Consider the following 15,607-nt stretch of genomic DNA (forward strand, 5'->3'; position numbering starts at 1 on the left):
CAAGTAATTTAATATTAAATCGTTATAATTATTTATCTAATGTTAAAGGTAATAAGCTATTTAATGTTGATGGGGCTGTAAGAGGAAAACGTGGTCCGGCTGGTATTGGTAGGGTTTTGAGAAGTTTTCTTAGCGTGGTTAATTGTTTTCATCGATGGGTGGGAATTTTAGACTCTAATGAAGCTGAATTATTGGCAATTTTGAAGGCTGCTGAGTTATTTTGTCATCCACTACAAAAAAAAAATGCAAAATTGCGACCGATTTTTGCGACCGACTTAATTCGGTCGCAATGTTGAGACCGATTTGCGACTTATAAGCCACCGGTCGCAAAATTTGGCGCTGAAAATTCCCGCGAGAATGGTTAATGATTTGCGACCTCTGTACTACGGATTTGCGACCGATTTTGCGACCGATTTGCGACTAAATGTTCTTCTGTCGCAAAACTTCGCGCGTAAAAATGGGCCAAAGTTCTGAGACCGATTGGAGACTACATTGCGACCGATTTTTTGCGACCGATATAGTTAGTCGCAAATCGGTCGCAAATTTTGAGCCTAGTCAAACGACGTCGGCTCATTAAAAATTGCGACTGATAGTTATAACATTTGCGACCGATATGTCGGTCGCAAAATTTAGGGCTTTAAGCGTCGGGCCCTCTCTTTTTTCTTTCTTCTTCTTTCTCTCTTCTCCTTTCTCCTCTCTCTCCTCCGTCCGCAGCGCCACTCCGGCCCCTCCTGACACCGTTCCAGCCCGCCTGACGCAGGCAGCCCCGCTCGCTTTGCACTCCGGTCAGCCTGTTGCGAAAATCTGAGGTTAGTTTTATTTTGCGATTAATTTTTCCAATTGTTTTTTTCGATTTTATTTGTTTTTATTGTATTTATTTATGGTTGATTTTGTATATAGAGTTGCGATTAGAATTTTTTTATGGTATTATTATTATTATTATTATTATTATTTATTATTATTATTATTATTATTATTATTATTATTATTATTATTATTATTATTATATTATTATATTACTGTTCCTATTATTATTATAATTATTGTATTATTGTGTTGTTATTATTACTAATATTATTAACATTATTATTATTATTATTATGTGTGTATTGTTATTATGTTATTATTATTATTATTACTACTGTTCTTATTATTATTATTATTAGTATATTCTTATTCTTATTATTGTTGTTGTTGTTATTCATATATTACTTAATGTATTATTATTATTATTGTGATTGTTATTATATTATATATTAGTATTATTGTTATTGTTATTGTTGTTTGTTATTATATGATTAGTATTATTATTATTAGTATTATTGTTGTTGTTATTAATATATTATTCTTAATGTATTATTATTATTATTGTGATTGTTATTATTATTATTATTATTAGTATTATTGTTATTGTTAGTGTTGTTGTATTATTATTATTGGTATTATTGTTATTGTTGTTGTTGTTATTATTATATTATGGGAATGTACTTGTATTATTATTATTAGTATTATTGTTAATGTTGTTGTTGTTATTTTTTTTATTTTAATTTAACATATATATATGCAACTTAAATAAATTAAAAATTGAGAGTTTCAGTCAACAAAAAAGCCGTAATTATATATTGTTACATATTTTATTTAAAAATGAAAAAAAATTTAAAATTGTTGCTATATATAAAATTAATAACCCTTAATATCCAAAGCAAATAGATAAATATCATTTTATCATACAAATTTGACTAAATTGAATGAATAAAATAGAACGCGCCATTAATATTTAGGAAAAACGACATTTGGAGATACATTCGAGTGATATCGAGCGATAAAAATTTTAATTTTCAAATTACATTATTTATGCACTTTTACCGATGGGTGATAATGAAATTTAGCAACAAAATGAATGTGATTAGTGAGAACGCCAAATTTTTTTCCTTATTCAATCTCTATTTTTATTTATCTTTTCTAAAAAAAACATTTTATTCATTAAAAATTGCATTTTTCTTTTTGCTTTAAAGTTCTATTTTATTAATATAAAATCTAGTAATCAATACATATAAAACTATTGTAAATATATAGTAGAATGATTTTTACAGTGTTATTAGGAGAGAAAAACAATATTTTAAAGGTTCTAAATATATTGTGGTTGATTTATTATATATATTTTTTGTTAGGACTTTTAATGAAAAATGTGAAATTAACATTTAGTAGTTTTTCTTATTTCAACATTTATTTACTAAAAAATTGTTGAATGTATAAAAAAATAAACTCATTTTATCCATCAAAATTTCTCAAATCTAATAAGTGATCTAATTTTTAATAACTTATAAAATACCTTTCACAAATTCATCAAAGTTTAAAATTGAACCGAAATAATTAAATTATTAAAAAATTTAATCAAACTTTGATAGATACTTTAGTAGACCATTTCAAAGTCTGCAACCAGTTCGGAAAAGTTTCAAAGTTTCAAAGCAAGTGTCATTTGAAATATACAGAATATAAATATTATGGGATTGAAAATGAAGCAATTTTCTTTTTATTATATAATATTTTACATTTTATTCAAGTTAATCGAAAAAGAAATATAAAAGAAATATGCAAATGCGACGTGTACTTAGAGTTTTCAGTTTTCAATATATGCTCCAAACTACAAAAACTAATTGTAAATATCTTAAAATCAGTGTATACGTAGTTGATGCATAAAAACTAACTCTGTGAAAGTACTGAACAAAAATAATAACAAGTACAAAAACTAATTGCTCCAATTTTTTTTTTTTTTTTTTGAAGAATAATTGGAATGTATATAAATAATTTTTTGTGTGTTTAGGTTATTACATGTTCTTAATTATTGGCAACTCTTTCTTGAGAAGTTTTGGCTGTGTTTTTCTTTATTTTATATTATTGTCGTTATTTTTCTTAAATATGTTTTTGACTTAAATGCATGATGAGTTTGGATTGGAGGCCTAGTAGTGGCCATTTTGCCTTTGGAGAATGTTGGTATGATATAGAAGTGTTTATTGATTTGTTTTTGTATTGAGATTTAATTGTGTTGTGCCGAAATGCTTGCCGAATTTTTTTCCCAAAAATTCAATATGTAGAATAGTACACTTACCTTTATTACAGTAGTCTTTGTATTCAATAAATGAACTTAGTGATTTTACATTTATATATAGTTACCCTTATTATAGAAATAACCTTAGTTACTTATAAGTATTGTAAATTGAACATTACATTAGGTGCATGTTTTAAGGATGATTTAGACTAATGCAATTACATGACACGACCCTTTATAAACACATTGTTAATTAGGTAAAAAAAATGCAAAATAATCGAGATTGGATGTACTGGAGGTTCGAGGTCAATGGGATATTAAGACAAGAGTTTCTGCAAGGATTGGAGGCGTTTATACAGTTTGCAGTTGGTAATCCCAGTTTTATGGATGGTAATAAGTTGAGGTGTCCATGTAATCACAAGAAGTGTCGAAATCGAGCCTTCTTAGACAACGATACAGTGAAACTTCATTTGTGCAAACATGGGTTCGTGGAAAAATTATTACGAATGGATACATCATGGTGAAGCTCGAGTTGCCAGTGGATCAAGCCACTCCATTCCGGTAAGTTTAGAAGTTCAGCCTTATCAATTTCTGTATGGTAATCAATGCAATGATATGGTAATCGATGCGAGTAGAGTACAATGTGAATGGGATAATATGGAGGAATCGCCAAACGTAGCAGCACAACAATTGTTTGACATGCTAAGTGCAGCTAACAGTGAACTGTGGCCTGGATGCAAGAATCATTCAGTTCTGTCTGTTGTTGCACGATTACTACACATGAAAGCGGAGCACCATTTTTCAGAAAGGTGTTACGATGATTTTGTGCAGTTAGCAAAAGAAATGTTGCCTGAAGGCCATTCAATGGTGATAATTTTTATGGACAAAAAATTAGTCGGGGGTTTGGGACTACCGGTAGAAAAGATTGATTGTTGTCGTAATAATTGTATGATATTCTGGGGTGTTGACTCGGAATTCAGAGAATGCAAGTTTTGTAATCTTCCAAGATATCAACGGCGAGGTCAAGGGACTGGTAGAGAACAAAAAGAGAAGGCTTTCAAGAAGATGTATATTTCCCTCTTATTCCTCGCCTTCAAAGATTATATGCATCTAAGGCGACAGCTGAACACATGACATGGCATGCTTTGCATGAATATGAGGATGGTATAATGACTCATCCGTCAGACTCTTGAAGCGTGGAAACATTTTGATAACATTCATCCTGTGTTTGCTGCTGATATGAGAAACGTGAGATTGGGGCTTTGTACTGATGGGTTTCAGCCGTTTGGCCAATCAGGACAGCAATATTCATCATGGCCTGTCATTGTGACACCGTATAATCTACCACTGTCAATGTGTATGAAAGATGAATATATGTTTTTGTGTGTTATTGTTCCTGGGCCTACTAATCCAAAACAGAAAATTGATGTGTTTCTGCAGCCTTTGATTGCTGAACTTAATTATTTATGGGAATATGGGGTTGAAACATTCGATGTTTCGACCAATCAGAATTTCATAATGCGAGCCGCTTTGCTTTGGACCATCAGTGATTTTTCAGCTTTTGGAATGTTATCTGGGTGGAGTACGGCTGGCAAATTGGCTTGTCCTCACTGCATGGAAAACACTAATGCATTTACACTAAAGAATGGAGGTAAACAATGTTGGTTTGATTGTCATCGCAAATTCTTACCAGAATCTCACCCTTGGAGGAGAAATCGACAATGCTTTAGAAAGAACACGACTATTGTTGAACCCCCTCCACTTGTGAAGTCTGGGAGCACAAATATTACAGAAATTGAAGATCTGGGGCTTATGAAAGTTACAGCGTTAGGTGCAGATGAGGTAAATACAAGAATTGGCAGGAATAGCGGGTGGAAAAAGCGAAGCATCTTCTGGGATTTGCCATACTGGAGTTCACTTCTTATTCGTCATAACCTTGATGTCATGCACATAGAAAAAAATGTGTTTGAAAATCTGTTCAACACTGTCATGAACATTGAAGGGAAAACCAAGGATAATGCAAAAGCGAGAGCAGACATGAAGGAAATTTGTCGTCGACCGGAACTCGAGCAATCTGTACTTACTGGTAAGTTTCCGAAGGCATGTTATTGTTTAGATAAACCCCAAAGGCAATTATTGTGCGAATGGTTACGATCATTAAGGTTTCCAGATGGCTACTGTTCAAATATGGGTAGATGTGTGGACATGAGGAAGTACAGATTGTATGGCATGAAAAGCCAATGACTTGCCATGTTTTCATGCAAAGATTGATCCCTGTGGCATTTCGGGAATTATTACCAGGAAAAATTTGGGAAGCAATGACAGAATTGAGTCTCTTTTTCAAGGAATTGACGATGACTGTTATCCGATGCGATGATATGGACCAATTAGCGCGAGAAATCCCAGTAGTGATGTGCAAGGTTGGAGCGAATTTTTCCACCCGGCTTTTTTGATTCTATGGAACATCTACCGGTTCATTTGCCCTATGAATGTCGTTTAGCAGGACCGGTACAATATCGATGGATGTATCCATTTGAGAGGTGATTCACTAACATTTCATTCTAATGATTACATCATTTTTTTGAACTTATACTTACATATTGGCATTGTACAATCACAGACACCTACAGAAAATTAAAAGAATGTGCGCAATAAGGCAAAGGTCGAGGATCCATTTGCAATGCATATTTGGTGGAAGAAGCTTCCACAATCTGTTCACACTACTTTGACCAACATGTTTTCACCAAGCATCGGAGAGTGCCACGTAACGATGACAGAGGAGATCGCGTTCAATCTGAGTTTGAAGGAAATCTAAAAATTTTCACCTACCCTGGGCGTACGATTGGTAAATAAAAAAAAAGACGATTGACTGATGCAGAGATACAAGCGGCTCAAACCTATATTTTATTGAATTGCGAAGAGATCACACCATATGTACAGTAAGTATAAATAATGTAAAGATTCAAACTTGACGTGGGCCGTTGTTAAATCGTACTTATGCTAATATGGTTCGTTGATAAATAGGAAATATATCAATCTTCTGCGGCTTCAAAATCTCAATTTGACTGATACTGCAGTTGATGCAAAGCTGGACACGGAATTTGCAGAATGGTTCAAATATTATGTAAGTTACTTTCAATGTACACAACACGGAATGTACATTTATTAAATCTGACTCATGTCATTACTATTTCCCATAGGCTCGAAGCTCGGAAAGCGATATTCGTAACAGATTTATTACGGATCTGGCAAAGGGGCCATTACCGGTTGCTAATGCCTACTCTGGATACTTTTGTAAACGGTTACAAGTTTCACACTGAGGGTTATGGGAGAAGCAGAAAGACAATGAACAGCGGTGTGTGCATAAAGGGATCAAACTACAGTGACGTGTCAAACGATTTTTATGGGAAATTGGTTGAGGTTTTGGAGTTAGAATATCCAGGCCTACCAATGAAGTGCACAATCTTATTCAAATGTGAATGGTTTGATCCTACGCCAAACATTGGCACGAAGGTTCATCCTAAATATAATCTGGTTGATATTAATCAAAGAAGAAGATATACAAAGTATGAACCTTTTGTTTTGGCAATGCAAGTTGCACAGGTGTACTATGTCCCATATCCATCGTTTAAACGAGATAGATGCGATTGGATGGCAGTGTGTAAAATCAAGGCTAGATCAGTTGTTCATGCACTTGAAACGAAACAATCTTCTTCACTCGCACTATCGGAGGCATTTCAAGAAGTTAGGGTTGAAACGCAACCGATGCAAGTTGTTGAAGATTTAACAGATAGATTGGATGATGAAAGCCGATCTTATGTTGAAATAGGACCATCAGATGATGAAGAGGAAGAAGATCAAATCATCATGGGTTCCTCAGAAGACGAATATGAAGAAGAGGAAGCTGATGAAGAGGAGGAGGAAGCAGATGATATTCAAGACACTTAAAACTTAGAGCAATTTTACTGTTACAAATTGATAAATGTATATGTAATTAATATTATTAATGAAGAATTTCAATGGTATTAACTTTCTTTACTCATATTTAACCACATGTTCTACAATTCATATAATTGTATAAATTCATTTTATCTAGGTTCTGATATCTGCAGTACAGATGGCTAGAGGCAGACCGTTTGATTCTGACGCGTCCGGCAGTGGTTCGCGTGGAGGTCATGGCCTTGGACGCACTGCCCGTGGACGAGGAGGGTCGATCCCTCGTCCTTCGTCAGGTACGTCTGGGGCTTCGTCATCTGCTCAGCGACCAGTACTTGCCGCCATCACATCCTTCTTCAGGTACATCTGGGGCTTCATCCTCTGCTCAGCGTCCAGTACTGCCGCCATCACAGCCTTCTGCTCCTTCCTCTTCTGCTCCTTCCTCTTCTGGACCAGTACAGACACCACCAGCTGCACAGTCACCTACTGTGCAAGGTAATCATAAATGTCATAACTGTCATTTTAATTATATATTAATTATCTAAAAAATTTATAACATTTGTCATTTCTTTTGCAGCTTTCATCAGATCCACGTATCACCCTCAGTTTGGTAGCGGGACAGTAAGTAACTTATTCAAATTTTCTGCAGGCATATTTGTAATTATATTTGTACTTATTCATAACTGTGATGCTTTCGTGTAATTATATTTCAGTTCTGTTTTTTTTTCAGCATACATCCGTCTTCTCGAGCAGCGAGGCAAATTTTGAAGATAATCAAGCTACAGCTGCATAAAGAAGGATACACATGGGATGCCGTACCACAAGAGGCGAGAGACTTTTATTGGGAGGAGTTCCAGGTACTCTTTGGTTTAAGTTATATCATCATTCAATGTTTACAATTCAAGATATATCCTTAGTGTTTAAACGCTATATTTCATTTTTTTTGCAGAAACATTTCATATGGGATGAGGCCATTACGGCTATGCTGAAAGTAGCCTGGGAGAAGATATGCGCCGATCGATACGCTGACTTCACCTATAGGATGAGAAAAAGCGGTAAGAAGCAGCAGTGCGTGTCTCAGGAGATATGGGAGAGCTGGCAAAAGGCTTGGGAGGATCCTGCATTCAAGAGAAAGCGGGAGATATTTGCACAAACAGGCGCAGTGAGACTGGCGGTGATGGAGCAGGACCTTCGCGACACACAGGCGGATCTATATCTGCTATAGAGACAGCTCGATTATTAGTAAGTGAACTAGTCCCTTTACAAGAAACTGATGTTTAATGAAAGGACATATATATTAATATATCATGCATAAAAATTCATTACAGGCTAAAGAATTAGGTCGTGAGCCCACACCGATGGAGGTGTTTACATACACTCACACGAAGGACCACGATCGTAATACCTTTGTCGACAGACGTGCGCTGAGCGTCAATGTAAGTAACAATGAATAATATTTACATTTACCCTCTAATCATTGCGAAGATGTACAAAGTTGAATATAATAAAGCTTGCAATTGCATTGATTAATTAATTTTTTGTTTTCAGGAGAACTATACTACAGCTCGGGAGCGTATTGTTACTTCTCAGACCGATGAATCCGAAGCTGAGTCAAGAATTGACGAGGTAGCGCTTTATCTCGAGGCTGTAGGGGGCGAGAAGAAGAGGAAGGTATACGGCATCGGGTCTCAGGCATCACAGTTTTACACTGGCTCAGCAGCTCACGCTTCTACAGCCAGCGCAGCACGACAGCCGGAGCACAGTGACTCGCACTGTGATGATGATATACGGGCTCAGCTTGCTGATCAGCAGAGACAGATTGCAGAGCTTAGAGCGCATGTGATGCGGCTGTCCGGTGAGCACCGTGCTGGTACTTCCCTCTGATCCTGCGCCTGCTACAGACCGACATGTTTCGACGTCTCAGCAGCAGCCACTATCGGCTCCTGATCCCGATGCTGCAGACGATACCTTGGTCACCCCTCCTGGCGCTACATCACATCCAGCAGGTACTCCTCCCGGCGATCCGACATCGGGAGATCCGACATCGGATCCTGCAGATGAGCAGCAGCATATATAGATTTGATTTTGGACTTTTATTTTTTCATTTGTATTTTCATTTTAATTTGTTCAGAACAATAAAATTACATTTTTATACTGTTCTTGAATGGTTGTGTGATATATATGCATTTATGTCAACTTTCACAGGTGCAGAAATTTTGGTTTCAAATAATATTTAATTTTTTTTTTTTTCATTTTGCGACCGATTTGCGACCGATTTGATACCAAAAGTAAAAATTATGAATATTATTGCGACCGATTTGCGACCGATTTAAAAAAATTGCGACCGATTCTGCGACCAAATTTGCGACTGAATTTCCAATTAAACCACGACCAAAAATTGCGACCGATATTCAATTTTGCGACCGATTTTATCGGTATCTAATTTGCGACCGATTGTCTCATCGGTCGCAAAATTATTTGCGACCAGTATTTTGCGACCGAATTGTCGGTCGCAAATCGGTCGCTACATGAAATTAGCGACCGATATTGCCATTTTGCGACCGATTGTCGGTCGCAAAATGGCGTTTTTTGTAGTGATCCTACCTTTAATTGTTGAATTAGACTCTAAAATGTCATTTTGTGGTTTCTTCAATAAATAAATGACTTTGGCAATGGTGAGTTCGTTTTAATAAACTTGATTCTTTAATATCTTCTTTGGTTCAAATGCATTTTAAGCATCTAAACAAAGAATGCAATTAATTTGCAGATTGTTTTGTGATGATGCGTCGAACCTTTTGTGGCATGATTTTAAGTTTATAGTTTTTGTGCTCTTCCATTCGGATGTTGATCTAGTTGCTTTATTATTATCTCAGGAAAAAAACACTATGAGTTATGTTTTTTGATCATTATTATGTATTTGTTCCAGGTTTTTTTAACTTAACTTTAGGTGTATTAGAAAGCCTATTGGCTTGGATTAATTGTCAGGATAAGTTAAGTTTTTCTTGACATATTAATAAAATAAATTGAATTTACTGATAAAAATGTTGATATTTTAATTTTATTTATAGTAATTCTCATTGATGATATTTAATAGTTTGATTTTTATATTTATTTAAAAAATATATTAAATAAGAGTAAATAGTATTACATTTGTCACATTTGAGAAAATAATTGTTCTAAAATATTTATCACATTTGTGGTTTCACTGAATAATAAATATTTTTTTCATATTTATCTTTGTATATGACCAATAATTATTACTTAGAGAATTAGGATTAAATTAAAGATAATATAGTCAAATTTTCAATAATTTATTATAACTTAATAAAATTAATGATTTTCTTTACAGATGTGAAATTTCAAACGTGATAAGTATTACAGAGCAGATATAGTAATAAACTTGAAATATTGCTCTTCAAACAAAGTAAACTTTAAATATCGTTCATTTTTTAAAATGGAACAAAGAATAAAAAATATATTTAGGTGTATGATTTATTTTTTTAAAAAAATATTTTCGCTTAAAAAATAATTAAGTTTTCTTAAACATTTAACTTTATAATTTTTTTAGGAAAACTATTAAAATGTTTTTCTATATATGGTCATGGAAGACATTTTGTTTTTTTATTAATATTACTAGAAAATTATGTTTATTTCTTAATAAAGTAGTTTGTTAGGAGTCAATAATAAAATGACAGTAACATCCTCCTAACAATTTCAAAGTTTGAAATTATGATCTTGCACGATAATAATAAAATGATCTTTTAATATATTTATTAATGTAAAAATGTAAGCAATTAAATTAAATTAAATGTAAGATTAAATAATAATTTATCTCCCTTAATATTGAGAATTTTATAAAATATAACAAAATAAAAACAATTTTAACTTTTATGTTATACACTAAAAATTAAAATTAGCTTTATGCAATTTAAACTCCAAATTTGCACAAGATATCCATAATAAAAAAGAACCCTAAGTTGCTAAGAGCAATAATACACTTACCGAAAGCGGCGGTATGCCCGTTACGGTGCGTCAATGCTAGAAACTGTGAAATCCAACCAAGGCCGTATCTCTAACCTGCTTTCCTCATTCCCGCTCCGCTGTCTCTGCCCACTGCCTTTATCACTTTCGGCGACCTTGGAATCTCACTCCTTACTTTGCAATGACCACCAGCTTCGCAGCAAACACAGAGTTATCGCGTGTTTTCGCAGCTTCGACCGTAGCCTCTTCCATTAAACCCAAAACAGCCGACTGTCTACATGGGATGCACATTTAAACGTTTATCTTATAGATTTCCTCTTCTATCCGCTGCCGCCACAAACAAGGGTGGTGTATTTCCATGTCAAAGGAAAGTGATAAGACAGGAGGACTCACGTATCGGGAGGCGGGTGTGGATATAGATGCTGGGTCTGAGCTTGTTAAGAGAATTGCAAAGATGGCACCTGGAATTGGAGGGTTTGGGGGCCTTTACCCTCTTGGTAATTATTTTTCAAGGCTTTTAAGTCTTTATTTCGGCTTCATGAACTGCGTTCATTGGCATGGCTAGTCTAACAACAATTATATATTGCTACTGTCAGAAAAGCATACATTTTTTAGTTGGAATCCCTTTCTCTTACAAGTTTCAATAATTTTGTGCTCTATAGTATTCGTACATACCTTTTATGCTATTTATATTACACTTATAGAACTGTGTTTTTATATGTATTCTCTGTTTGTCAAGGTATTGTGAAAAATCATGTCCGAAACTATTATCCTTAGGGGACTGAAATTAAATGCTGTTGTCATTTTTTAACTGTTTTCTGTGTTGTGGATTTTGTTGGTGATTGCGGTTTCATCAAGTATTCTGATTATATTCTGACGAACAGGTGATTCATACCTTGTGGCGGGCACGGATGGTGTAGGAACTAAACTAAACTTGCATTCGAAACTGGAATCCATGAAACTATTGGGATTGATCTGGTAATATTTGAATTAGTTCAATTGGACATTGTTTTATTTGTTTGGTTACTAGTGTATTTACTTCCTAATACATTTCCATTACAGGTTGCAATGAGTGTCAATGATATTGTTACCTCTGGAGCCAAACCACTATTTTTCCTCGATTACTTTGCAACAAGCCGCCTTGATGTTGACCTTGCTGAAAGGGTAAGATAATGCATTTGTTTTATTTTCCTTTCATAGTTTGTACTATTGTGCGTGTAAAGCAAACCGCACTAACTCAAAATTTCTCTTATTATGTAGGTTATAAAAGGCATCGTTGATGGTTGCCAACAATCTGACTGCACTCTTCTAGGGGAGAGGTACTCTGAAAATTTTATTTCCTACTCTCTACTGATTCAATGTCAATGGCTGCTATAATTCCGTTCACTAGTAGTGCTAAACCTGTTAGACTAGCATAGATCATATTTATAATTTTTATAAAGAAGAACAAGAAAGATAGTCCATGGTTGCTTATACGAATAGAGAAGTTGTGAGAATGTATTGTTTTTCCATTAAAGCATCTCATGTAATTTATTTTGTCATTTTCTGCAGTCTGTTTAATAGACCTATAGTTGGCAGGACTTAATAGTGAAAATTTTCTCCATAGTAAAAGCTTCTTGCGTTTCTTTCTACACAATACTTAGAACTTATCACCAGAACTTACAGTTTTGCTACAACATAACTTCCTTTCAGACTGCCGAGATGCCAGATTTCTATGCAGATGGCGAGTATGATCTCAGTGGTTTTGCAGTTGGCATTGTTAAGAAGGACTCAGTAATTGATGGGAAAAACATTGTGGCTGGGGATGTCCTCATTGGTTTGCCATCTAGTGGAGTGCATTCCAATGGCTTCTCTCTCGTGAGAAGGTTGATTCTGGTTAAGAGAATTATTACCTTTTTTTTTCCATCTATTGAATACAATGTTTACTGCACAGTGATTTTTATTGCTTTCCATAGAATATCATCATCAATGGACATATGCATGTATTTACAGGGTTCTGGCTCGAAGTGGCCTTTCTTTGAAGGACCAACTTCCTAGTGGAGGCATTACATTAGGGGAAGCTCTTATGGCCCCAACTGTGATATATGTCAAGGAGGTTGGTTACCAAGGTTTGCTTTATTTTTACATTATTATGATTAGGGTTTTCATATTGATTACATTCTGATTATTTTATTTCCAATTAGGTGCTTGACTTAATTAGCAAGGGAGGTGTTAAAGGCATTGCCCACATCACTGGAGGTGGTTTTACAGACAATATACCTCGAGTCTTTCCAGAAGGCCTTGGAGCTTTTATCTACAATAACTCCTGGGAAGTCCCAGCTATCTTCAAATGGATCCAAGAGGTAAATCCGTAAATAGATTGTAGATGGCATATTTGAATGACATAGGGCAGAATCATGTTTCAATTGCCATTTCATCTCACCCAATAATAATTTGCAAGATTCTATAATTTTACTTCTTGCTGTCTATACAGTGGCAGAACATGGAGAGAATTTTGAATTGGACTATAAGATCTCATCGTATAATTGTGGCTGTTATATGTATTTTTGGTGTGCTATTCATGCATTTTTGGATGACTTTACCTGTCTGTGTTATGAGAATATTTATAATTGTTGCTCGTCTTTGTACCAGGCTGGAAGAATAGAAGATGCTGAGATGAGGCGAACTTTTAACATGGGCATTGGCATGGTTCTAGTGGTAACTGAGGAAGCATCTCGAAGAATACTTGCGGATGGACATTATAAAGCTTATCGCATTGGTGAAGTTGTAAAGGGTGAAGGAGTGAGCTTTAACTAAAACATGCAAATCTTGACCATTCCTTCAGAACGTTTTACCTAAGATTAAGAATACAGCGAGCAGTAGCTTTTTTTTTTTTTTTTCTTTTCAGTCATTTTCACTTAGGTGAAACGACATTGACTGAATTATTAAGCGGAATTGTGTAACATTGTAAGCGGAATTATGTAACATTGGCTGAAAGAAATAAACTTTTGAGTTAAAAATCATGAGTCCTAATTGTTTGCTTTACTAGCATTTTATATTTACTATGAATTGCCATTGTTTCCTTACCTTTGACGAGTGTTGTGGTTTTAAGCAACTAAAGAATAAACAGACAGTAAAATCAGAATCAGTTTTCAATCTTGAAATGAAATCATCGTCCATTTATTTATTCCAAAAAATTGATAGATCATCTGAAATGCTATCATAACTAAAAAAGCTCTCTGTTGCAACAAGTGGTACAAGTCAAAAACTGAAAGCAAAATCGTGGTGATAATTCTACTGCCCCGTCTGCTCTTCCTTTATTCTCATAGTTTACACACAGATTATGTGCTCACTAATTTTTTCTGGATCTAGAACATGATGGTTCGACGGGAGACGCTCCTTAGCCCCTTCGCCCAATGCAAAGCCATCTTTGATATTCTTCCAGTCTTTAGCATTGGATGGCAAATGCTGTCCATTCCCGTTGAATTTTCTTCTTGGATTTTGCAAATTACCCCCTTTCCCTACTGATTGGGCAGACTCAACTTTGCTACCATTCTTCTTTAACTGTTGCAATCTCTGCTCATGACTCTGGGATCTTTGTATTCCATTAGGTTTCAAGTTACTTCTGCGATGAAAATCTTGCTGTCCATTGTCGAAGCCATACAGATTATAAGCAATCATGTTTTGGGCGGAAATCTCAGCGGAGGCACAAACAGAGGCATCTTGTTTCGGGCAGCCAATAGATTGAATTCCAAATTTGCATCTGGAATGTTTCCTTGCGTGACTTCTCATTGGGGGCCTCTTGCCTGTATTCAAACATAATTTTTTTTTAAAAAAAAGGTTATATATTGTTTGGTAATAATTTCGCATTTAGCTGGCTGGTAAGAGGTAATGATATAGACAGTACCTTAAGGGGGATTTTTGTTGAAGATGGAGATCGAGTTTTCTCCAATCAATTCCTTTCTCCTGAAGAACAATTTCTCTAGGTCTCGCAGATCCAAAAGGGTTTGGTTTCTGCTTTTGCTGGAGTTGAGCTTGTGCTTGAGCTACTTCTTCCTCTTCTTTCTCTACCTCATCTGCCCATGATGAATGTACTTGACGATCCAGCCTGCTTTCGCTTTCCACCATTTTCACTTTCTTTTTCTCTCTCTCTCAAGTCCAACGGCTCTTTTTCGCTGTTTCAAATACAAAAATTGTGGGCCTGATTTAAAAGCAAATGAGTTGGTTAGTATAAAGCAAGGATAATTTTGTAATTTTGAAATCAGAACTGCACCCAACCATAATTTTATGGTTATTTAAGAGATTTTTACCAATAAATACCCAATTTTTTTAAGCAAGATATGAGAGAAATAAAAATATTAAACTCCTATATCATTCATAGCTACCTTTGAAAAATTAGGAAAACCCATAAATTCACTGATGTACTTTACATAAAAAAAATTCATGACAATCTAATTTTTACACCGACTTTTAATACTTCAATTTATAATAATTATAATTATTAGACACTCTTAACTTTTAAAATTAGATCAATTAAATACTATTTAAGATTTATAAAATATAAAAATTCTTATTTTAAAAGTTCTATAACCATATACCAAATTAATATTTTCAATGTAAAAATAAAAATATTAGAAAGATATTATTATTATTAGTATGGAG

General features: G+C 34.6%; 2 pseudogenes across 1 annotated transcript; one reads left to right on the forward strand and one right to left on the reverse strand.

The window, feature by feature from the left end:
• Positions 1 to 10,987: 10,987 nt before the first annotated feature.
• Positions 10,988 to 13,860, forward strand: LOC149492169 (phosphoribosylformylglycinamidine cyclo-ligase, chloroplastic/mitochondrial-like; annotated as a pseudogene). Its single transcript, XR_016319097.1, has 8 exons — positions 10,988 to 11,463; positions 11,851 to 11,944; positions 12,029 to 12,130; positions 12,227 to 12,282; positions 12,655 to 12,831; positions 12,959 to 13,061; positions 13,150 to 13,308; positions 13,598 to 13,860. The product of XR_016319097.1 is annotated as a phosphoribosylformylglycinamidine cyclo-ligase, chloroplastic/mitochondrial-like (transcript).
• A 470-nt stretch (positions 13,861 to 14,330) lies between these two features.
• LOC149492170 (uncharacterized) lies at positions 14,331 to 15,135 on the reverse strand (annotated as a pseudogene).
• Positions 15,136 to 15,607: the final 472 nt, after the last annotated feature.

Source organism: Jatropha curcas, unplaced genomic scaffold (assembly GCF_041381405.1).
Source record: "Jatropha curcas cultivar XTBG-Jc1 unplaced genomic scaffold, XTBG_Jcur_1.0 HiC_scaffold_91_pilon, whole genome shotgun sequence".
In the NCBI taxonomy this organism is placed as follows: domain Eukaryota; kingdom Viridiplantae; phylum Streptophyta; class Magnoliopsida; order Malpighiales; family Euphorbiaceae; genus Jatropha; species Jatropha curcas.